The 26,229-nt window shown below is 40.0% G+C and overlaps 1 protein-coding gene across 1 annotated transcript in view; it reads right to left on the bottom strand.

Moving 5' to 3' along the window:
* agtr1b (angiotensin II receptor, type 1b) overlaps positions 1-25,186 on the bottom strand; it is a 72,196-nt gene extending 47,010 nt beyond the window's left edge. The window contains exons 1-2 of the mRNA XM_072378236.1: positions 25,083-25,186; positions 24,841-24,968 (exon numbers count right to left, since the gene is read on the bottom strand). The gene's annotated coding sequence lies outside the window, so the exon portion shown is untranslated. The remainder of the gene's footprint in view (positions 1-24,840; positions 24,969-25,082) is intronic.
* Positions 25,187-26,229: the final 1,043 nt, after the last annotated feature.

Raw genomic sequence — 26,229 nt, 5'->3', positions numbered from 1 at the left:
CATCATCAACACATATATTTTTTAGATTTAACTTAACCGTAACTCAGTGTTACAAGTCAACAGAAAATAGACAGAAATTAAACCGAAAGGATGACTATCACCAATCCCAGAGGCGATTGCGCTGTCCTTCTCTCGGATGTTTATCACCACTCTTAAGGCTCACTCGACTTTGTGCTTGAGCTCAACCTTGGATTTAACATGATTTGTCACCAGTCCGACAGTGGAAACGGTCTAAGTGAGATTATGTGAAGCAGTTCCACCTCTGCTTAACTACTGTAAAAATTGCTTATATGCCTGTGAAGGAATTGGAATGCATTCAGGAAGCGAATGATCAGGCTTGTGGACTACTTCTTACGGGATCCTCTGATTGGACGGATGGCCCAGACAGCCTTGGCACAGGAAGAAACAAGTTACTGCTGCATGAAAGGTGCGCTCCCTCCGCTTAGGGTATCGTCTATTGATCTAACAGTTACCTGAATCTTCAAAAACGCTGGAGAGGGGGAGGAAAAAGCCAAGCGGAGACTTCTGCCTCAGAGACATAATGAAGAATTTAAGATCCTCCAAATGTTTTATTGACAAGACCGTAAAAAAGATATGATACATAGAAACTGACAAGGCCTCTGGGGAAACACTTAAGGTTTTTTAAAGAAGTGTTTAATGGTATTGATTTTTATTGTTCAGTGAACAGTATGAAGCCTTTGACGGTTTTATTGAACGGATTTAGACACATGCTTTTAAACACAGAGAGGAAGAAGACTTTTCAGTTCGTAGATTAAATCCATCAAACAATGTGTGCATTGAATTTTAATAAGCTTTCTGGCTATAAGACATGCTACACGCAGCTGCGCTTGAATTCCAAATGCTGCTGTTCGGCTTATTTTACAGTAGCTGCTTCCTCCAAATGCCTCTTATGTCATCGTCCCACATGTAGGATGTGGTTTGTTTGCCATGACTGTGACAGATATGTTAGGACCTCAGCAGCCAGCAGAGGCCTCTCATGTCTTGTATAACCCCTGAGACAAGTTAGAGAATTGCACAGCTAAAAGCTCCATGGATTTTCTGATACAATGTAATGCATACTTTAGAAGTTGCAGTTTAATCATTTTTAAACATAAAATAATTTTCTGCTTTAAAGGACCCTTGACAAGCCCGAGCTCAAACGTGTTCAGAAATAAATGACTTGGTCACCACTGTTTGCAGCTCTTTGACCAAGACACCCCCCCTCGCATCACTCCAGCCTGATCTTTCCTCTTCAGTGGACTGAATACTCATCCTCGACCGACTCGCCTAAATGAACCCTGCTCTCCTCATGTGCCACAAAAGTGGCACTGTGTGGTGTCACCCAGGCTTTCTTCCCAGGAGACAGTGTGATTTCTATATCCGTTGTCATGGTGATGTGGCGAGCAGGGAGGAAAATGGAGCTCTAACCTCTGGCTTTAGCTGGCTCCCAGGCCAGACGGTTCATTTGGGGAGAACAGGAAGCGGCTCGGCTAGTTTGTTTGTCTGCTGACAATGGCAGCACTTGAAAAAGTGAATCTGAAACATTGTGGTGCTATCTATCAAATGCAATGCAAGGGGCAATGTATACTACACTTAATGACAGTCAAAACCAATATAGAATTATTAGGAGCGTCTTATTAAAAGCGTTCATAAAACCAAAAACAATAAAGCACCTTTAGCATAACAAAAAAACAAAACAAAACACCATAACAGAAAAACTCAATTTCTTGGAGGCTAATGCATTTCTTCAATTTGAGACATTTGCCCTCAAACACTCCTGCCAGAGACACCTGATACTCTTTGAGCTTGAAATCACAAGAACCGTGAGGTGTTTTTATCTTAAATGGGGAAAGGAGGGGCTGAATTGCAAAGCCCATCGTTTAAGGAGGCTGGAAGGCAAAATGAAGACATTGGCATTATTAAAATCAAATCTGAAATGGCTCACATGCACTTGCCTCGTAATGATGAGGGAGTGCCATGACCAGTGGAGAGGAAGAGAGCACCATTTTCAATTCATTTGGCAGCATGCCCAGATCTCATTCAACCAAAAAGTCTTCTCAATCTAGACTTAATCCCAGCCAATTAAAAGATGGCATTGCTTTTCCTCCTCTGTCGTTATGCTGATGAGAAAGCAATTCATCACCAGGAAGGTAGAGGTTTGGTTTCTGAGGGGATTGGAACATATGTGGCAATTTCACATGGATTGGAGATGTTTAGGATCAGAATCTTTGAGCGAAAATTGAAATTACCCTGACCCGATAAACCCAAATGTGTTGCAATGTATGAAAAAAAAATGAAAAGACATTGATCTGAGAAGAAAATTAATATTGATGTAGAAAAGTATGCTTTGTGTTTTTCCCCAACTCCTACGGGGAAGAGGAGAAATCTAATAAAGCCATTCTCAGGAGGGGTAGCTTTGATCAGAGATTCTCTAAACAAGCAGCGAGTCCCGTGAGAACACAAGATCTATATGCTCCAACATGTGCTATCTTTACATCTCGACTTCTGCTTCTTCTAAAACAGAGCTGTTGTATTGGAAACAGCTGAACCATTTCAATTTAAGCCCGAGGCAAAATTCTCCCCTCAAAGAAGTGTCGAGATGTTCCATATGTTTGAGATATTTGTTTAGAAATAGAATGAGAAATACATCTGTTTTCCAGCATACTTTGGTAAGGTGCAAATATATTGTTATCCAGAAAACATTAATTAAAGTTAATAAGCTTTTATATCTATATATACATGAACTGTAAACACTGCATCTTACAAGCTGCCTCAGTGGAGGTCACAAAGCATGCATAAATATGTACATTCATTATGAAAATCTATATTTGTAGAAAAGCCATAAAGCTGAAAAATAAAGGAAAATGAAAAGAAGAAGATCATGCTCCTAATTCGCATTGTGCTGAAGCTGATCATTTGTATGAAAAGCCGTGTTCATCAGAGAGGAAAAAGAATTATTAGTAGGGCAACGCGGGGTTAATGTAGGGATGAGGCGTGATGCAGCAGAAGTGGAGGGATATGCTGATCTGATGATGCAGAGTGGGCAATGCTGGCTAATGCGTCATGCAGAGTGAGTGTTTGTGTCTTACTGTGGCTCCTCTCACACTCCAGAAGGTCACACAGGAAGTGGTTTGCACACATGTGCACACACACATTGGGCCAACCTACTAAAATAGCAGTAAAGGTCTCCTGCTACTTGTCATACACTCTTACAGGAAATGCATATCAGGCTTTATTATTATTAGCTCTCTAGATAATTATTCTTTTGGATCCAAATTTTGCCTCTGATGGTTTAGTTTTATTTAGCTAGCTATATATTAAAATATACTGTCCTCTTGAAAAACTCATCTGATGGGGAAAAATACCTTTGATCAAGTTTGCTTGCAATACCCAACGTGATGCTATTTATTGGTTTGGTTTTTCTGAAGCTCAGATTTGACATTTTGGCTTCAGAAGCATTGCAAGATCACTTGAAGTTTTACTCTAAATAGGAACAAAAACTGCAAAATTAGGACTGAGCTACACTTTAAAAAAAAAAAACACTTGAGAAGCATAGGTTTGGTGCTGCCGGTATCATCAGGAACGTCTCTGCTATGACAGCTTCCTCTTGCATAATCCAGATGAAATTTTAACATAATTTTTTTTATTTGCATTAAAAGACTCAGTCATTGCTAAAAGTACAGTATGTCACCCAAGAAAAACAATAAAAGTAAACAGAACGGTTATCAATGAAGTTATCATGTTTATATTTATGATGGTTGATGGATGACCATCAACCATTCCAAAAAAATTCCAATCTGAAATCTGTTAGAAGTTGTTAGGCGGGGCTGTTTGACAGCATTGAAGTGGACAGATAAATATAAGTGGAAGAGACATCCCTCCTCTCCCATCATGCCTTTATTGGATGGACCAGCCACTTCTTAATAATAGGTTGTGTTTGTTTCATTTTTCAAAATGCAAGTGTTGCTTTTAGTCATTGTTTTTCTAATGTTTCTGATCCGATGATTTATTATGGTCTTTTTTTGTGATGGCTAAAACTTGTGGAATCCCAAGTGAGAAGGCTATTGCATTCCAACATATTAGCTGAGTTTTTGTTATACAATGAATTTACCATTTAGGGGGGAGTGGTGTAAGATGAGCCACTTATCACTTATGTGGTCCTCTAGAAAAGAGAAAATGAGGCAGAAGTTAAATGAAGACACAAAATCACAGAATGTGTCTTATTGATTCAAATGATCAGTATTATTCCATGAAAAAGAGACTTGAAAATATGACTTCCAATAAAAAATAGTGTTCCTTTGGCTCAATTTGCTTAGATCTGGTTCAGGGGGTAAGTTGCACCATCATGGGGTAAACTGACCATCAAAGTGAATGTAAATCAAACCCTTAAGAAATTTGAAAGGTGACTTGCCTCTTGTTAAAAAACAATTTCACTATTTTTTGTTTTATAAATAGTCCTCTGTTGTTTCTTAAATATGATTAACATAAACCTTAACAAAAAGATTACATTCAAGTTTTAATGTTCTCGAAAACAGGGAGATTGTTGAATAAAACTAGATGAATGCTGTTGTGGAATGAATTAATGAATAAATGTCACTGAAACTAATAAACGCTGAAGTCGAATAACAAGCCTGGCACGATATAGCTTATGTTGAATACAAAAGCAGTCCTATTTTCCCTTTTGAGATCAGGGCTAATAACTTTTAAACTTTCTCTTAATCCGAAATGGCAGTAAAATATGAATTGTTGTTCCTGCCTGGCAGTTCGGCCAACCTTAAACCTGGCTCCGTTAACTCTGCAGCCAGTATTTTAGAAAAAAAAAGAAGTAGCTTACCAGTTCAGGCAAATATTAAGCTTACTGATTTGCATGATTTGATATGCTAACAAATTACCATGCAACACAAATATTTTTAATCCTGGATAAATTGGCATTGATGTGGCAGCCATTACATCTGATATGTCAACATTTCACTTTGATGAGCAAAAAACAGTTTGGAAGGAAATTGGTGCTTATCACTCCACTCGTGTGCTTTATTTTTTTTTTATAGTCTGGCAGAAGTGATGGTTGCTTCCAAAATGAATGGTCACATAACAATAAAAGTGCATGGTTGCCAAGATATAGGGGGTGGTTCATCTTACCCTATTCTCCCCGACATGGAAAAAAACAGTAATGTTCTTAGAAATGACAGCACTTGGGGGTGTTCTTAACTCACAAACAGAAATATCAAAGGGCGGACTGAGATTGTAGTAATGGCTATAGGATCATTTTTATCCATTGAATCTCTAAAGGATTTCTTCTGTGATATGCGAGTCATTGAAGAAATATTGATCTTAGATGGCTCACTACATCATTTGATTGTGTGGGCAATAACTGCTGATTTATATAGGACACTCGCCGCAACAGACACAGTAGTTGAATACCTTTAGAAAGTAGTAGTGGGATTGGTAAAGGTATGTGTGCTTGCTCTTAAGTCTTAGATGTTTCTCTTCAAACTTTAGGAAGCAGAGCTACACCCCTAGTGAAAAGTATTCTATGCAAACTTCTTTTTTGTGCCTGCAAGTTCCTCCCCCTGCTGGTTTTCAGAAAATATGTAGGTTCATGGTTATAGACAGGTGCTTTCGAACCAAACAGCTCTATATTCTCCCTGACTGTAATGTGGACTGGGGAGTTATTTGAAAGACAACACAGACAACAAGGAATTTTCCTTTGATTGCACTTCCACAACACTTGGGAACTTCCGGGTGATATTACAGCCGTCCAGTAGCTGGTGCTTGAGTCAAAATTATGTTGTAATTCTTCCTTTGATAAATAAACTTTGGTGGTCCATTACTCTGTGTTTTAAGGCTTATAAGCTAACTTTTTATTTTTATTTTAGCAATTTCATTGCAGGGTTCTCGTGTTCAACCAGTCACCATATAATTACATTGTCTGGAACAATCACTGCTTACTTAATGGTCTTAACCAATCACTGTTTCGTCATATCAAAGAAGGTCTCTATCATGCTTGAACAGTGCCTACACATAGGTAGGAGTTTAAAAAGCTCCTGTGGTCCAAAAGACTTAAAGGTAGCACTTCAGTCTTTGTTCAACGTTGCCAACATAGAATTCCTACCAATAAAACGCTTTTGTCTTCTCCACCTTTGCTGATGCAAATCCATTTGATGTGACTCAGAAAGTTTGATCATAAATTAGGCCATGTGTTATTCAGGCATTCAGTTTTATTAAGGTTAATTGAGCAGACAATTAAACATGTACTGTATATTCACTGTAATTTCATCAAGCATGGCATATGCAATCTCCCTGAAGTGACGTTCCCTTAATACGGAATGCCATGACATTATGTTATACTGTTACACTGAAATCAGGGATGGAAACAATTGGGATAAAATTAATCAACAAAATATTAAACATTGGCTAAGTTAATGTAGATTTACATTAGCATTTCCCAATCCTGGTCTTTGGGTGTCATCGTTCTGTTTTACATGTTTCTCTGCTCATGGGTCAGCTTGTTGTGTCTTCATCAAGCGATTAGGACAGTGGAGCCGAAAATCAAGATAAGTAAATGTTCTCTGAAGGAATACTTTTCCACACAGTAAAATAGTTCTCTAATATGTCAGAAGTTGAGAGGAAGAACAATTGACAGAGATACAGGGACTTTTTTAATCAGGTTGTTTGGTCTCTTTTAACTATCGGAAACCAATAGATTAAAATCCATATGTCCGAGATACTAGCTGATCCAACAGAATTTGGTATAAATAGTGTGTATATTAATGAAAGCAAACAAAGTAGCCACAGGAACATGTTCCAGCAGGATAGTCATGCAGCCGTGTGACAGGGCAAACACACTTAAGTAACAACTTCCTTCACATTGGATGCCCTTTGACAAACAGTCCTGCTCCTCAGCGCTTACGCCATGTGCCTCAGCATTAACAGTAACGCCCTGTGGTATGGTCGGCTGGACAGGCACTTGACTGATGGCTCTATTAGAGCCCCCCACAACGGCACCTACTCCTATACCCCGGGTCTTTCCACCTACTGGATGTCTTGCTGACAACGCACTGATGGGCTAAGGGGAAGACTAAATGGAGGGTCTAAACACATCAACAACCACATTCAGAGACGCACCAATAGACCAACATACATAAAAACAGACACAGACGCATGGGTGGGAAGGGAGATACATGGACGCGGCTGTGCGCACAAACACACAAGAACTGCACAAGGAAGCAGAAAGGATTTAGCCATGCTTCACCTTTCTGTATGTGGTTGGAACAATGGCTTACACAAATGCAACACACAGCTGATTCGCACCCTTCCAAATTCTGCCTCTTTGGTGGCTTGTTCCTGAGACCACCATGAAACATGGAGGCCGCTGAAAGGCTGGCTCTTGATAATCAGCTCTGAAGGGGGTGGAAAATACAATTCATATCTCCACTCCTCTTGGTAAAGCAACCACTGGAGCAGGAAATGACAGAGGATGTTTTAATCTTCAAACGGTGAGCACCACGCTCCCTCAGGCTAGATGGAAGAATCTACTCAAATGTGACCGAGTTGACTGCTCAGTACACCAACTCAAGTCTTTTTTTCCCATATGCATATATATATATATATATATAAAAATATAAAATAATATTATACTTATAACATTTATACTGAACTGAAAGCATAAAACAATCTTAAGATTTTTGACACTTCTGATCTTCAGGTATGACATTCACATGCTCATCTGTACAGACTGAGAGGCTGTATGTGGAGCTTGTAGGGTAAGACAGACGGCATGTCTCTCGAGGCCCAGGCCACCTTTACTCTCCTGGGCAACACTATAAACACCAAGCCCCCCTTGGTACCTGTCATTCACAGCTGCCTGCTACCTTCCAACAACAGCCATGTGGAGTTTGCAAAGTTGACAAATTACATGTCACACGGTTAAAGCCCAACAATGAGTATGTTCCTTCTTTTAGGGCTTCTTTAATCCTGAGAATGATTTGGATCTGGAAGACTTTCATGGAAACAAAAAAAGTATTACAAAGTGATTGTATAACAGGTGACATTCTACCAAATGATGTGTCTCAGGTCCAAATTTGGATGGAAATTGACTCAATTTATCAGTGTCAATAAATGGCAACAATCCCTGGATAGAGACATGAATATTAATTGAAAATAATCAGATTAAGCCACTAGAATCTGACATTTTGATATGGGCACTTTGTCTTCAGGACTGGAGAGACACAAGATTGCCTGCGTACAAATCAGAGAACACTGCTTAATTGCATGTTATCACCCTATGATTGCCTTGGCATTATATAAAACAGTATGGTAATTACTTCACAGATAGTGATGTAAATAGCCTCAGGCTGCCGCTCCTATAAGAGGAAGCGGAGAGAGGGTACAGGGATGAACATCTGGGCGGAGAGGTAGCACAATTAGACGTGTATAGTCAGGTGATTAGCTATATCACACACACACATTAGCAGAAACATACATTTGACACAAGCATTCACACTTCACTGTGAACACTTGACTCCAAGCCTGTCGGCTTCAAGAGAACTCTAAATGTACACAAACAGAATTCAAAAGTGGAATCTATAGGAGGAAATGTAAGAGCTTGATAAAAAAGATTGTAAGTGGGTCTCATGGTGTCACTGCCGGCCGGCCCGAGTGAACAGATGCAACATAGGCCAGCTGGAGAACCCCTCCCTTTGCCCCTCAGAGATCCCCCCCATACACAGTATAGCCCTCGAGGAAACAGAGCTCTGAAGTCTGCCGTCATATGTTTTCAACGTTTGTACAACGGCTGATAAATGTAATGTAAAAGGGGCTTTGTGTGTGGGGGCAGTGGGGGTTGACTGTGATTGCTGGTAATAACTGACTAATAGAATAAAGCAATACCGCGCAGCCTCGGGGCGAGAGCTCTGTACTGACAATTTCATATTGCAGATTTATCATAGCGTGGAAATTAGCATTTCAGTCTGTTCACTTTCCCATCTGATGGAGCTCCGTCGTGAGCTGAAAAGATGTCTTGTCGACTTCAGGTCTCCTTCGTCACATCACTCCGTAACTCTGCTAACACCCCATGGAGAAAGGCATCTCTAAGTTGACGGGTAACAATAATGATGGTGATTTGCAGCATGGTGTTTGTAGGCACTTCATAAACAACAGGCTATTAAAACACAATTGGGCAACAATGTATAGATTAAATTTAAATATGCATGTGCAATAATATAGCAATCTAGATATATCAAGACTGTGACTCTTACAATTAGACATTTATTAAAGGCTTAAAAAATCTGGAGGCATTACTCACAGCTAAAAAAAGGGCTATTGAGTAAGTTCTGGGTACTAAGAAGGGTTCATAAGGCATCAAAAACCTTCATTTTAATGAGGTATTTGAAAGGTAGACATTTGTAAGATATCAAGACGGATTTTGGACATTCAAGTACAATTTGGTAAAAAACACTATCAGAGGGTGGCCTATTTCCATCAACAGTTTGATTAGTCAAGGCAGCTTGCTCCTAAAGAGCCAGCGAAAAAGTTCCAGTTTTTAGACTCTTTTCTGTTATCTCAAGGCAAAACTTCTGTGCATTTGTTCCCTTCAGCTCAAGTTTGTGTTCATTTTCTTCCTTTTGATGGACTTTGCATCATGTCAACAACAGCAAAGATTGTAAGTTAGCCTTAGTTTTTTCCCACATTGATTGTTTCTCACAAGCAGAGTCAATGAGCAATTGAATGAGCAAATGGTTCTCGGCGGATAATTTTGCTTACTATGTTCCGGAGGTCTATGATTAGAATATTAATTAGGCCCATCTATGACGGTCAGATAATAACAATGTCAGAGGGCTGAATGGATTCTGTGACCTGTAAAAGGCCTATTCACAATCTCCAGTCTGCCATAGTTCATTCTTTTGGCCACAGGCAGAAGACTTTTTCACACCCTTTCTAAACGCTCCGATTGTCCCACGTTGAAACACTGACGAGGAAGCATGTTACGAAATACAAATAATGTTAAAAAAGGGAATGTTTTATGGTAAACCTGCTTGGAATTCACAACCCACTTGGAAGTTAACATCAAACTTGTTTTAATCTTTGCAGAACAGTGTCAGTAAATGTGTATCCTCATTGAAAGGGGTTGACTTGGATGTATTTAAGCTTTAATTACATGATACGGATCAGAAACACCAAAGCAGAAGAAACAAACTACCACACCCACTTAGAATGTTCAGTTGTCCCTGTAATGAACCAGTGAAACTTTCTCAGTCCCCAGCACTGAGTGTAAGTATAAGATAATAAAAGACATTGGGAATGTAAATAAGCAAGTTTTAGTTGTCGTAACGTTTTTTCTTATTGCAACACCCTCATGGGATCTTTTATAGTTTGAAGTCAGAGCACAGCAGAGCCTTTGAGTTAACAGCCCCGATTCAAATAGTATCCCCCGTTTGCCCTGTCGATGTGAGAACAGTACTCGAGTTTTTTCCCCTGGGACGTCAGTGGGACGCCTCCGTCAGACATTTTGCTGTACAGGCTGCTTACAGCAACGTGAGCACTTAAGAAACAAAGCCAATAACAACATGACATGGTCACAATGACTTAAAAGGGGGGTTCTAAGGGTCAGTAGGTTCATTGTGTGTATTATTGTTAGGTCTCTTGATAAAAGTCAGGATAAACTTTTTAGCTTTTTTTTTCTGGGCTCACTGACAACATCCCGTGAAACGAGACAAAGCCAGCAATCTCAATCCATGTGCAACTATAACTAGAAGAGGTTATTTTTCGATATCCACTTTTAAACAACTTTGTTATCCAAGGCAACAAGGAAATATGTTGCCACAGAACATACAACACTGCTAGAAACCTATGATCTAAGATCTATGTTAAATAAATGTGTCTTTTGCTCCCATATCATCACTATAGTGACTCTTGGAGAGGAATGTTCAGGTGTTTGAAAGGCTTTCTTTGAGGCTAAATCACAACTAAATCATTTTGATTCCTAAACCTAACAAAATGACTAATAACTAAAGTAAAAAATACCCTACAGGATTTATGGGAGACAGAACAGTGGTGAAACAAAGAGAAAACAATGGCAGCTAATTGAAGTTCTAAACTGGTTTCAGGACATTCAGAGCAATGTATTTAAGTTGGACCTTTCTTTCATGTATTTTGCTAATAGGGCTAGACTCATAAACTAACTCAGAGTAGTATTTTGACATGTTTAACATGTCTGTTTTAAAGGAAAGCTATGCCTTTCCTAAATCTAACTAGGTAGAACGTAATGCATTATTCTTATGTAACCAAATTCTTTTTGATTGTTCGATTGTTTCTTGCCCATTGAAACCAATAAACTGCATTTTTGTATAGTTTTACTAAATTAATCAACCTCTCTATATAACCACTTTCATTTTTCATACTACTGTTTATACAACTGTTCTGTGACAGCTGTATAAACTGCTATAAGACTGATTGGAAGTTGAGGACAAGTCTATCAGATAAAAGTCCATGTCTTTTTTAACATGCCACTGCACTGAGGACAAATGCTGCACAGGGCTGAAATTACACAAGGCTTTTTTTTGCCAGTGCCATTTTCAAAAAACACTGATTAATGAATTCTTAATATACTACATGTTTTGATAATGGATGGCATTTTTCCGATGGAAATGCTGTGTGAAAAAACAGTAATACTATATCCTGTTTTTTTTCTGAGAAAGGTTTGCATTGATGTCAAGTGCTCTCCGAATTACACCCCAGTGGTAAATATACTACATCTACGGCGATGTAGCCTTTTCAGTCATGTTCTTATTCAGAGAATTAGGTGCCCTCTCTCAAATGTTGCATATATCACCAGATTTATCATGGCAGAAGTGTTCTCACTGCTGAAACTACACTATTACTTTAGGCAGGGTGAGGTCCCTTGGGTATAATGGGCAATGAGATGCATGTGAAGGGTGTACTGTACCCGTTTTGTAATCTGGTCAGAAACTTCTGAGTCTTTTGACATTACTTGAATCTGTCTGATGATTTCAGCATCAGCATTTATACCCAGAAGTACACAAATCCCATCATCTCCGGTCACTTTTAGTGATCTTGAATGACTCTCCTTTACCACTGGTAGAGTTTTGTGTCAGATCCCACAATAGAAACAACAAATTAACAATTACCTGCTCTATTTCCACATGGGCTCAAATTAAGCTCATTATTTAGCTTTAGAAATAAAAAGAAATATGGAAAGGGTAGGACCTCTGCAAAGTTCAGTATGTCTGATTAAGACATTTACATTCTCACCTTTACATGATGTCCAGAAAAATTCTACGCTGCAGTCAAAGTGTGAAAAAACATATTTTGTTTCTGTCACGTAAAACAAAAAACTATAGACAAGCCTGAACTTTGCAATACAATATTTGCTCTTCAGATAACTCAAAGCATCTACTGATATGAGATCTTTAGTATTTTGTTGTTCAGAATCAAGCTTTTAAAAGCATCGCAGATATTTCCACCACAGGACGGTAAGACCTCGGTTAAAAGACAGTGAATATGACAAAGAAGAAGAAAGAAATCAAAGATATAGATTTACAGATGCTGCAAGCTAGACCTTAAAGTTCTCAGAGCTATATTTCTTCAGGATTACCTCCCAGAGAGTGTTGGCCGTAAATCACCCCCCCAAAAAACAAAAAATTAAATCTTTGTGAACTGAATCAAAGAGGCATTTTGTCTCCTCATTTCAGGAGCACTTAAGGTTGTGTTGGAATCACTGGGCTGGCAGGCATGTGGCTAGTGGCAGTGTACTGCGGTGAATGAGTTAAATCAGCCTCTTGTGAGCTCGACCCTGTGTCGTCACAAGGGGAAAGAGGCCAAAGACTCACGCGATGAGAGTAATCCAGCAGCGAGCCAGTGTGGCAGCGCTGATTCCTGCTGGTCCCAGAAAGGCTCAAATAACTCCCATGTGCACCAAAGGAGCGCAGAGGACAGGCATACATCAGTGGGGGAGCTGGAGGTTGAAGGAATGTGGATTTATCCCGGAGTTTCAGAAAGATGTTCCAATTGCAGCCTCCACCTGGTTGCTTTACAGTCATCAATTCTGCCAATAGTGACGCCAATGACTGTTCGGGTGATGTGTCTGTGTGCTGTCGCCTGTCAGGATGATTGTTTACTCTAATTCTAGGTCTGGTAGGCTCTCTTTTTAAACAACACTGCATAACACTAAATTCCACAGTTTTTGTATGTTGTATGCTTACACCTGGGAAACATAAAACTGATCTTATTTTCAGTTACATGCTATTTACCAGTTTTAAAGCCATTTAGTAACATAAGATGGTGACATTTAGTTTGTGTCTCTGCCAGGTGAAGGTATGTAGTTGGTTCCCTTTGTGTGTTCGCTAACAGGATTGTGGAAAAAGGAGAACTGGAAAAGGAATAATCTGAATTTTGGGGTCTGCACCTTACGAATAGAGGTGACACCAATGGGTCAAAGTTTGATCAACAATGACGTACTGTTGGAATCTTTGGACCAAGCCTTGGTCCTTTAAAGCACCCCATTATTACATTTCCACTATAATTGATGTTCAGCAATAAAATCACTCGTTTGTTTTTGCTTATTGAAAAAAGTTAATGTGACAAATTTCTATTGTTTGACAAAATTAGCACAGCTCATCAGATCAGCCTAAGACCAAAGCTAACAGATAAACATTTTTACAGTTTGAAAGCGTGTTGTGCACCAACGGAAGGGTGAAGCTATCAAAATGGAGTTGATGTCATATGTCTGCATCATTTTGATCTGGCATAACTAAACCCGGTACACTTATGTGGATCCCATTTTTGAAGGGAGCACACGCAGTTTTTTAGCAGTTCTATAGGGGACAAAGGGAGAAAAGCTGCATTTAGCTTTAAAACTTTTTTAACAGTTGTAGCTGCTCATACTGTGTGACCATAAAGAGTTGACTGTCGGCTTTGTTGGAGCTCTAATGTTTGATTGATACTATTTTTTTTTAAAAAGCAATCGTAAAAACCACTAAATTTAAGATCACTTTAAATTCTTGAAGTCTCAAAAACATTTACACATTGTTTTATATTAGCAGAATAAACTAGCCAGTTCCCACTGCAATGGTTGACTTTGTAAAGGCATCTTTCTCTGTGAGGAACCAGAAGCATTGGTGTCACTTTGACGCTGCAGTGAGTTGCTGTTCATCAGTTGACAGATTCTACTTTTTTTGTTTCTTTCTGTTTTATTTGAACAAGTTCATATTGTCAACAACATAGCAGGGATGAAAGTTTATCCAGGCCTTTCATTTACTGCAGTTTTGTACCTCAAAGTGTTGGCATGTTGACACAAACACTTGATTCAAAAGTATTCTTATCTACCAGTGGCTCGAAATGATATAGCCCAATAATTTATCCTCTGCGGCCAAGAGTCTACAGTGCTGTCTAATTCTTTTGAACTGGAGATTTCTCCAAGCCTCCTCCGTGTCCTCTAATGAGAGACAAGTGCCAGTCACACTGGGAGACATGGTGCTGTCCAGCATTAAAATAGAAGCCTCAGCAGCCTGTCTGGGGCGTGACGGGAGTTGGAGGCGTGATTGCTCCAACCAGCAGCCACCACCTGCTTTGCTTGTTCACGCTGTCATTGGTGCCCTTTTTTGGTGCGTGGAGAGTCTTAAAGAGTTTAGCTATGCCTTTGATGCCCTCTTTGATTTTTTTTTTTTTAGAATATGCACGGGATCAATAAGGAGCACATACTTCAAAGCTCAGGCACTTCTCACCTGCTGCTAGTCACCATTTCTGAAGTGTTTCCAATCATGTAGAGAGACTAAACAAACAGTCAGGAGGGGCTGGGTGCGAGCCAGTTTCATGATCAATAAAAAGTAATACAATATGTGGAGAAACTTGGCTGCATGATCAGACTAAACAAAATGTTTCAGCCACTTGAGACTCATTTCATACAAACAAGACATTTCTTTGCAAAAAATACGAGCCAAGGAGAAAACGAGCAGAAAATTTCCAAGTGGGAGCATCCAAGACTTTTTTTTAGATATCATTTACAGCAACGACTTCATTTTAGGAGACAAGATGTATGCTTATAATTCCACTCTTGAAATACACACACACACACACACACACACACACTTCAAAGTGCTCAGATTAATGCATAATAATCTCCAAGAGCCACAACGGTTTAATAACTCACTCAGATGTCTTTAATATGTCACTCAAGTCTCAAACACTAAACATTTGATAATAATGCTTTTTTCTCCTATTCCTCCTTCAAATCTAACCTAAGTGGCAGCAAAGTTCAAAGAAACTGGCTGTAATGCATGTTATGGAAATAAACCCGAGACTGATTATCCTTTAAATCTTTGACTGCCCCAACCCCCTCTAAAAATGGCTGTCACGATGAAATGACTATCCTTTATTACATTCTTCTCCCTTAATCCTCCTCAATTTATTAGAGGGGGAGTGCCTCAGCACAACAATGCTAAAACTCATTTCCATGGAAGCCCACACGGCATGATGTCCATGAAGGGAGAGACAACTGATTTCCTATGCAAAGGGTCCTTTTGAAAGTGGGGGAAAAGAGACAACTGATTCTTTTATTGCAAATGACTTCAGTGTTTTGTTTAGGGGGGCTGAGCGTAGAGAAGCCAGCATGACTTCTGCTCACACACTTTAATGCAGGCGATGCAGGTGCATGGCTAATTGCAGGTGGGTCACTGGCCAGCCTCCACCTCTGTATATCTTCATGCACACACAAGGAGACAGATACTCGGACACATGGCTTTCTGGGTAGACATTAGCCAGGTACTGAGACAACAGATCAGCAAGCAACTAATTTGCATTTCACCATTCAAGCTCTGCTGTAAGTCTGAGAGAAACTGAAGGGCCCTTTTCAGATATCATAATAGTCTGGTGGGTGTCACAGTGTGTGAAAGCCTAGCTCAAACTTTCTTTGCGAAGGAAATCTACAAAAGAGTTACTGTCAACCGTTTGCTTATTGTAAATTAAATAGATGATAGGAAGAAATACAGTTTAGTACCTGAAAAAGAGGCGGCTTTTTAGTAAACCTAGTCGCTTTAATTCAGTTCTGTCAGTTAAACAAGATCTTAACCACTCGGTTTTTATTGTCACTCTTTTTAACCTTTAATTTTTGCACTAGGCCATCATTTCTTTCCCCCCTCTCTTAAACCTTCTCCCCTCGTTCAATTATGCTCTTAAGAAATTGCGATGTAAGAAACAACGGAAAAATGAGAGCAGGAGGGGAAAAAAGAAACTTCTAAATGAAACCTCTCTCTCTCCAAATCCCAAATGAGAGGAAATTACTCATCAAGTGATTATGAAACTGTTGGCATTATAGAAATCAGAGTGAAAGAATAGAGTCAGGAGGAAAGAGGGGAGGGGGCTGGCAATTTGTTCTCAATGGACAGCGGATGAAGAGGTGGCAAGTTAAAGTCTTCAATCTGAAGGGGCTCCTTGTAAAGCTAATTCCAGTTAATGGCAAAGGAACAAGCTTGCACTTCCCCACTGTATCTGACGTCCTGACTCCAGGTAATCAGACTGACATTAATGTAGACTCCAAAAGAGACACCTCGTCATCAGGAATTTTCCTCATTGGCACCGAAAATGCCAGGCTGCACACCTCTGACTGCGTGGCCCCCACATCTATTAACCTTATTGATTTGGAGCCCTGCTGAGCCCCTCCAGAGCTCCCGCCCCCCTGCTGCTGGACTGAAGTGGATCAATCCTACGCCGGGGGCCACAACTCGATAACAACCCAGTGCTCAGAGACTCCTGTTTACAACCTGAAATGAATACGCACAAAGGTGCTGCTCATCTACTGACACTTTGTGGTGAAGGTAAAAAAGTTTTTCATAAGTCTTAATTATGTCTGTTTACCAAAACACCCAATTATTAGCTGACCTCGCCGTTCAGCTGTGTCCAGTGGTGTTTTCCTAAATAAAAAATAAATAAAATTTTTTAAAGTGAAATATTATTTGTCAAATAAGCTCAGACTGTAGCCAAAACTGTCCTGTTCATTGATTTCTTTTACTGCAGTTCATTTGTACTAACAAAGCACCCTTGAGAGTAAATATTCGGCATCAAACACTCAAAGCAATCAGCATACTCTGCCCCACAATTGTACCTTGAACGTTTAATCAATGCAAATTACATGTAACAATCTACTTAAAATTTCGCATGGCACCTTTGAGACAATAGCTGTAGAAGCTTATTACTCATTTGCGTTTTGTACAACGAGGCCACACAGCTCTATAAATCAGTGCTTTTTAGAATTAAGACCTCTTTTTTCATAGCATTATTTTCATGCAGCTTCTGCTTCTCCAAACAACATATGTACAAATCTACATTCCTGTCATCAACTAGAGGTGCGGTGAGAATCTGAAAGTCTCTATTTAGTTTTCAGTGATTCACATGCAGTAAACCCAAACTTCACTCTGAAACAGGCCAAGTCTCTTTTTGAAGTGGAGCCTCAAGTAAAAAAAAAGAAAAAAGAAAAAGGCATCTGTGAAAACAATCCAGTGTGTCTTTAAACTCTGAGCACATTCTTACTGCCCAGCTGTAACAACTCCGGCAGTACAACAACACTAGGAAGTCATTGATATCCATTGTAACACTATGGGACCTTTAGTTGGAGTCTGCAGTCAACATCAAGACTGATGATGTTTAATTTTCTCAGCAGCGTTTCATCTTGCTAGGCCAGGCAGCAAGTGCAGCCTGTCAGTCGTGGCAGTGGCACTCACACTCTCTGCAAATGTAAATAGCTTGTAATACTGTACCATTTACTATGCCAGAGTGGAGAGCAGTGTGTGGCAGGGTTGTGCCGAACGCTTGGTAAGCCACTGCAAGCTCCGTGTGATGGAAGCATAAGCATCAGTGTCGAGAACGCTTGGTCTCATCTGCGACTCATCATCAGCCAGTGGATCCCAGCAGGAGGAAAAATGTACACCCAGGGCAAATCTGTAAACACCAATTTAATCTGCATGGAGAAAGTTGCTGTCATCAGCTGTGACAGAAAAAGCCTCTGGGCCACGCCAACGCGCAAAGAGTCACTCTTCTTTCCTCAATATCTCTGTCAAATGCAGACATTAAGCCATTATGGACGTCAAAAGCTGCCATTGAGAAGTTCTTTTCTCTCTGCCAGTCAAAGCTGTGGAATGGATTTTTTAGGGTCACAGTGTAAATAACGTGGATGTCCCGCAGTTCTTCCTTTACATTAACTGCTGACAAATTGCTGTTGACCTTTGGAAATGAAATTAGAAAATTTAGCATGCATCACCATAAAATATACATATTTTTTTCATTGCAGACAGCAGTGAAAAACATTTGTAGTCCCTAGTGGTCAGACTGTGTTGTAATTCATTTAGGGTCATACTCAGACTTAAGAAGATTTTCCCAGTATTTGCTATTTGGCTATTAAAATTGACTGCGGGTAGAGTTGTCATGTTATTTCTTGGCATTGGAGCCAGACTGAGGCAAAGTCAACACCAGAGACGATGAACATTTAACAATAATGAGAATTACTAGCGGTCCCTCCCCCGTTTTTCATACCCTAACATCCTGATTTCATGGGTGACACTTAGGGACCCCCCAGGCTCGCTAATGTGCGCTTGGGGACCTATGTGGTAGTCATAGCCAAGGCTTTTTATCAGACACAGGGATAAGTGTTGCAGCGCAGAGGGAACAGGGAAATGGAGAATGTTTTTTGAAGCTCACACAGTGAAAAGCTCTTGTAGAATGAATTTCAAAGCTTTTCCTTTAGCTAAACAGTTATTTACACATTAGCATAAGACAACATGGTCTGGATTTTCTTTATGTTCCTGCAAACCTAGAATTGTGTGTCTGTTTATCAATGTAAACCCCCAAAATGTCAATGTGATCACATCACGACGGCGGTCTCCTTACCACCAGTAGAAACTGATGTCACCAGACTGGTGGTCTAGCATCCACGGTCTGCGATATGTCAATCCCATTTGAGGTCACCGTGTTTGCAGTGGCAGGGACTTACACGGTTCAGCTGGCTTGGGCCCAGAGACGGGAAGGGGGCAGGCAGAGTGGGCTATCACACTACCCCCTGGGGCGGCTCCTGACAGACTAGGAACATCAGGACAGATTTGGGAAGGCAATGCCGACGGGGGAGCGAGGGTGGGACCGGCAGCGAGGGAGCAACCCTGCAGCAGGGCAGCTTCCCAGAATTCATTACTCACAGCTAATTTACAAACAAGGGGGGGAAACCTGGTTGCAGGACAGACTTCAGCTTGTGGCGTCCTTCTGTTCACATGACTTCTCAGTTCAAGTGCTTTTTTTTTGTCCAGGTTGGAGTTAAAGTAAAGCAACTGAAACTTCCATAAGGGTTGATTGAGACAAACAGGATTTCTCTGCTGCAGCCTACTATACACTGGCTTGTTCTCCAGAGGAACGGATGCGGGCAGGAATATGCTGAGTAAATCCTGTACAACTTCTGACCTTACAAGAAAGAGCCCTCTCATAAACATGAATATAAAGCAGATGATTTGATTTTCCCTATACCACATTTATTTTCTATCTAATGAAATTGCCATCCTGCAGGTCTTTGATTCACTTTAAAGATGCTAGATGTTGGGGAACATCTCCAGGAGAGCCACACATTGTATCACCCCTGCTGCTTTAACCCATTTACTTCACATCATCAAGGTATGTCCAGGGACTTCAGCACGGGAGAGGCTTTACATAGCACTGGGATAAAATAATTAGATGACTCCTTCAATTGTCTTGTCACCTACTTTAACCAAGACATTCACAGGCGCTAATTGAATGAACTGAAATCGCAGACAATTCCGGTAACTCGTAAATCTTCCATAAACGTTGTTTGCCTTGGGGGGGGGGTAGTGAATCCCATGCTGTTAAATTCCTTAGGCCTGCTGTTGTCGATTAAAAGGACAGTCAGCTGGACACCCCTGTCCTACTGTGTAATGGTCAGTGGCCGAGCCAGAGACCCCTGCTGCTTTGAGTAAATTAACACTGGGCAGGACATTCTGTTGTTTTAAATCACTATACAAATACATGGGCAACAACCTCAGGAGGCCAGATGTCAACACAGACAAAAAGGAAAAAAAAAAAACATCTTGTACGTAAACAATAGCCATGACATTGTATCTGTTCAACATATTTTCTTGAGGAGCATTGGACTGGATGCTAACTGAGTATTTAGTCAGGGATGGTGAAGGATTAAATTTCATATTTGGTGCAGTCCTTGCATAACAAATGTATAAAGACCACATATTTAAAGTGCTGGTACTCGATACACGCATAAGATTCTGGGAAGATGACCTTTAAAATGTATAAAGACGGTCTCAGTATCCATGCCGTAACTTACAAAGAAATTGAATTACACAGGGTTAATGCATAATTAGATACCATTTAAAAAAACGAGATAGTCTAATTATTGGTGAAGCAGCTTAAGATGCTTTCCGTCTTAATTGAAGTACATCATGAATGCAGTGTGAATCTGTTCTGGCATGTTCGAACCAAATCTAAATCTTAATTAAATTTTGTGCAAAAGAAAGTGTTAGAGAGGAGCCTTAATCCATTTAAGGGAGGATGGTGAAGGGCTATTAGAGGGTGTTAATTCGTTAATCAGAACTTTGCGTGGCTATCCTCTTCTATATTGAAGTCTGCACTATATTTGAACCACACAGCGGGAGGTGTATACAAATAGTCTCTAGCCATTGTGGATATAGGTGCTGGGCCAAATGAGAAAAAGCTTGAAGTGAAGTCAGAAAAAAACCCTTCATAATGGTATAATATTATCTTTTTATTCACGTGTTTCCAACATTTTCCATCATGTTGTCCTTTTATGCCACTCTGTTGATATTTCCTATTGAAATGGGATCATCCTCAAACAAGTACCTAAGACAGGTAAGAAACAAGTGGTCATGGTAACAAAGGCACCACAGGGGTCAAGTTCCCATGTAAAGCCTTGTTAATGTCATCATAATGGACAGAGGACTATGGTGTAACTACTAACAACAACTTCAAAGTAGGTGTGAGATGGAGAAAGAAAAGAAGCTTAGAAGATGAGACCTCTCTGTGACCACATCGTCTAATAGAAACACCATCCATCCTCATGACGCAGCATGGCCTCTTGGTCTCAAAGCCTCTAACCGCAACACAAATATATGCACAGAAATGTACAACAAAGCCAATTGCTTTTAAGCCTGCCATTGAGTTGTCTAGTTCTAATACAGCTGCTGAAGAAGCAGTGTGCTATTCATGATGCTTTACTGCCGCAAAAGAAAAGTTGAGGACACATCCTTGACAAAATCCTCTTTTCAGACATAATCCACCTAGCACCATTTTACTTGAGGACTGGAGTGTGTAACATCTGATCTTATCCCAAAAGCTATTCAGCACTATGTAGTGCTGGGTTGATTATGTTCCTGGTATACAGAGGAACCTTTCACTCCTTAGTGTCTTCCCATCACACCTGGGATAATAAAGAGGATTTAAACAGGTCTGAATAGGTTAACCAGGTGTTGAAACAAATAATGGTTTAAAATTGTAATTAACATGGCTTGAATGGAGCATTGCTCTTGGTAAAGGTCTCCTCTGTTGAATGACTTTGGTATGCAAGGGAACACAAGACTGAAAGGACCCTGTCTTTGTCACTGAAGAGAATAAGGAACTAATGGGGAATTAAGATCTTTAGAGCCTCTGTGCTTCTGTTATATGGCTTTTCCCCTTTTCTTCAAGGATGTAATGCCACAGTTCATAGTCCTGCCCAGCGAATTAGTTGCACTTCTCCTAAATGTTTAACTGCTGCCAGTGTGCTATGGTAAAATGTAACCTAATTGAAAGCGCATGTGCTTGCTTAAACCCAGAAAATCACAAGAAAGCAAAAAGAAAAAGAAAAAGTAATCAATCTGATATAAACATATGAATATATGTTGTTCTGTCTTTGCTTTTTAAGCTGCTTCTAATATTTAGCAGTAAAGATTGTGCCATTATCTACAAATACAGGCGTGGTGTACAATAGGACATTTTATACATGCAAAGCATTAGCATTTAAATTACCTTCTTTTCTTATTAGAAGCCTCTGTGGTCAAAAACACATGCTGTTTGTGTAGTTGATGAGGACACCATAGAGGTTCAAAACAAGAGGTTTGTGCAGAGTCACATTTTTTTGAGAATGTTTTATTTTGTGTGTGTCACTGCTGCAAGAAAAGGGTATTTCTACATGTATCCTTGTGGTATTAATTGGATCGAGGTACCTCCATGACACTACAAAGTCAAAATTTCAGCTTCTCTCCGCTGCAAGTAAGCCAAAGCCAAAGGGTCACATTCTGCAAAGTTTCCAAACATCAGCTTTAGAACTTCCACACGGTTCTTCATTTCCTCTGAGTGTTTTGAAGCCCCCCACGGAGAAGGTCCCAATCTTGACGCATCAAGCAATGAACAGAGAAAAAAGGCTGATTGCAAGAGATTGACAGGCCATGCAGTTACCACAGTAACTCCTTTTTGGGCTTACCATGGAAGTCCAATTCATCATCAGAATTAGATGACTCTAAAAGGGTCTATTATCATAAGGGTGCACATGTGAGTGGCGCAATCGACTACCTGTGAATCGATCAGACTGTCTGAGTCAGGCACTCAACGTGTGCATTAAAATAAGGTCAAAGTCAGAACAGATTGCTGGATTTTTAGATATTGTCCCATATTTTACTAAGCTTTTTGTTATATGGTTGTTGTACAGCTGCTGCTTAATGTTGTTTCATTCAAAATTGTTCAAGTTAATTCTGATTTTACAAGGTTAGGAATTACTAGCTAAGCATAATTTTTAAGAGTAGTCCAGTGATGACAGTCTGCTTGGCAGTTTCACAAGCAGATTCAGATCACGTCACTGAATTATTAAAGCCAGAAGGGAAACATCACTCATTACATACACGTTTTTCTGAATTAGTCCATTTTGGGGTTGTTTGCAGGTTATTTGTGTTATGTGGAGGTTTTTTTTTTTAGTTTTTTTTTTAGAGAAGATCCACATGCTTCAATCTTTAAAAAATGTTTTTTTTTTTCCATACAGTACATGATCCAGTGACTTTGTCAGAAACAGTCTGTTCTAGCTCCTGTCTCTTTAAGACGACATTAAAAGCCCACTTTCTGTGTGTCACCTCTAACAGCTGTTGGTGTATAACAAAAGGTTAAACCATGCAGGTCTGAATGAGAGGCAGACCCAAAAGAAGGACAAACTTCTGCAGAGGTTGTTAGATTGTTCAATGCTTGGTGTTTCTGTTTCTGTTTACAAAACTATAGGAATCCTGACCATTTATTTTTCACACCTGCCAGAGTAGAAGCTAGACAGAGTGCATTCTTTTTGATAAAGTAGTAATCATCACTGACATCTGTGGGTATACAGTCAAAGTAAAATAAAGTTAGTGACATGGGCTGCACATCATGCTCACATTAAGGATTTTCCTGTCCCTGTGGCACCATTGCCATCAAAAATGATAGTATTCCACTTTAGTTCCTCGGATGAATGTAATAACAAGACATTAGATAGTTAGCTAAGTTAGCTGAAGTGGGTTTGGCAAGTGGACTGCAACAGAGCTGCTCATTCTTTGTTTCAGAGTAGTACCACACCAGCACCATAGATTGCTGATGCAAAAAGCCCTTGTCACACAATCCATCTTAAGACTGGACTTCGTTGCGTACTGGCGTGCTGTCTTTATGTACAGAGGTGGAAAGGGGGGTCAAAGATGATGGTGCTAATATGACTATCAGGTCATTGGGTTGAATTGGTTGGTGTTTGGATAGGCAAGCTTGCAAGGCAGAAGGTTATCACTCAACTCATTTCACAACATCGTCTTGCTGTGTGTAAGCCCTACTAATGTGACGCAGAACCGCCTCTAATAGGTGTGTATGAAACTACCAAAGAGGAACAGCAGTGGCTTGAGAAGAATGTTGTTTTGCACTGTTGCACTGTTTGCACTGTTGCACAAAGCTAATAAAAGAAAAGCTATGAGCACCAACGGGGCATTTTGGGCAAGTTCAGGAGCTTTGTTTTCTGTTGTAGAAAAAACATGTCCCGTTGTGTGGACTCTCAGCTTTTGTAACTTTGCAGACCCTTTACATGTACAAAGAGGCTATAAAACACACTGGATGAAGAGAAAAATACAACAACCATAATATGTCGTCTTAAATGGGGAAACGCCACAACAAAGTATGCTTTATCACCAAAGTGGAAGTTCTGACACCATAACAGCGAAATAACAGCCATTTCACCCCTGCAGAGGTATGAATGATGAGAAAACACACTCAAACTCTATCTCTCTTCATCACACCATCTTACTCTCTCTTATACAAATGCATAGAATATCAAATGGTGTCTTTGACATAGTGCAGATACTCTATAAAAAGGTAATCAACTCAGTGATGAAGGAACGCTGTCCTCATTTGTGTTTTAATGGCTTAGGTTTAACTGTAAGCAAGCACTGTTGGTTGCACTGGACTGTCCTCATAACAGCCTTACCATTAAATACACATTCATGTGCACGCATAAGTGTAAGTAAGCATATTTTATGGATATACTGAACTGTAAATAAACAGAAGCTGGAAATCAACTAAATGCCTGACCACAGCTCTTATGGACATTTGAAGTGGTGTGTGTGTGTGTGTGTGTGTATGTGTGTGTATGTATGCGTGTTTGCATGGTCAGGAAGAAGGCCAAAGCTAGCGTCAGCATCAACATCAGCGTCAGAGCTGTGTAGCGTCAGTGTGTCAGAGGCAGCGGGGGCCACAGCACCCATGCAGGCTTCCCATCAGCACAGGGAAGGAGCTGAGTGGGCCAGACAGCACCGCGGCACACTCCAAACTTACTTAGTGTAATTAAAGTTGAGAAAGGTTAAAGTTTGACACTGAGACGAGGCGAAGGGTTCTTTCTCCCAGGCAAGAGGCAGTATAGGGTACCTCGTCAAAGCGGTTAACCGGTGAAGCCTTTGACCCTCCTGAAAAGCAAGGGAGACACAATGGAAATGAAGATGCACATCCAATATCATGATTAGGTGTTAGGTCTTGAGAGGAGGGGACAATTGCATGCACATGTAATTAAATTGGCCAACCTTTTGTGGCACTCCTTCTACACAGGCAGATGCAGGAACATCTATCTGGACGAACGAGTGTGTAATAGTCTGTGATCCATGTCGGGAAGGAATATGTGGCTATGCTGAGGCTTTAATCTGTAGAATAAACACAACAAGATGTAATGTCAACTCTAGAGATACTTGGAATTTAATGGTTTGAGAATGTCACAGACTAGCTCGTCAGCATTTCCATAGAATCAAGCTTTGAGGCAGGGGAAAAAACCTTGCCTTTTGTGTTTTATTCGTTATTGAGGATTTGACATCTTGTTTCATGTGGTATTCTGTTGTTTTTAGTTTGAAATTTAGCTGTTATCTTCTATTTTAGCCATCCATGGTTTCATTTCTCTCACAGCTCCTCTTTAAAATGCTTTTTATTTAGACTTATTTGAGTGAAATTAATCGTTTTAAGGCCAATATCCTAAAAAGAAAATAGAAAAAAATATTACATACGAGGCATATTTTTTTATCCTTGATTCTACGATTATGTGTAGATGTTGAAATGCATTCTGAAGTAACGCTGCCTGCTTATATGCACAGCTTAAAATATATGACAGAGTCACAGAAGGCCACTTTCAGATAAAAGGTTTCAGTGTGATCAAGTAATCCCATTAATCAGCCAAATGCAGCCTGCATTGAGCATATATGCATACACCAGCAATGCGATTCAGAAAAGTATTTCATTTTTCGGCGCTCTCTAAACTTGTGGACAAGGAAGCAACATGGTCCCGAGCCGAAAACATTGTCATGACATGTGCTGCACGTGAGCTAACGTGCACACAGAGGTACAATCGAAATGAAAACACAAATGAATCAAGGGGGATTTACATAATAATAATTCATTATTACGTTGTCCAATTTTTCTTTCAAGGTAAACGTTTTTCTAATCTGATTAATGTAATCAATAGTTTCAATAGTTTCTTTTTTTAAATGTAACACCTCACAGTTGAAACCATGAACAGAGCTTTCAAAATGAAGTTTACTTAGCAAGATGAGTCTTCATCATACATAGAGCCAACATCTCCTGCTCTAAGAGGCAAGGTCACCTTAGATAAAATGTTGAAATCCACTTTTTGGACATTTTAAGGGGAAATTTAAGCCATAAATGTGTGTGCAGAAATACAAGACT

Source organism: Leuresthes tenuis, unplaced genomic scaffold (assembly GCF_036924035.1).
Source record: "Leuresthes tenuis unplaced genomic scaffold, fLeuTen1.0.hap1 SCAF_24, whole genome shotgun sequence".
NCBI classification, from domain to species: Eukaryota; Metazoa; Chordata; class Actinopteri; order Atheriniformes; family Atherinopsidae; genus Leuresthes; species Leuresthes tenuis.
The sequence above is the reverse complement of the archived record's forward strand: the minus strand, read 5'-3'. Positions and strand labels throughout refer to the sequence as shown.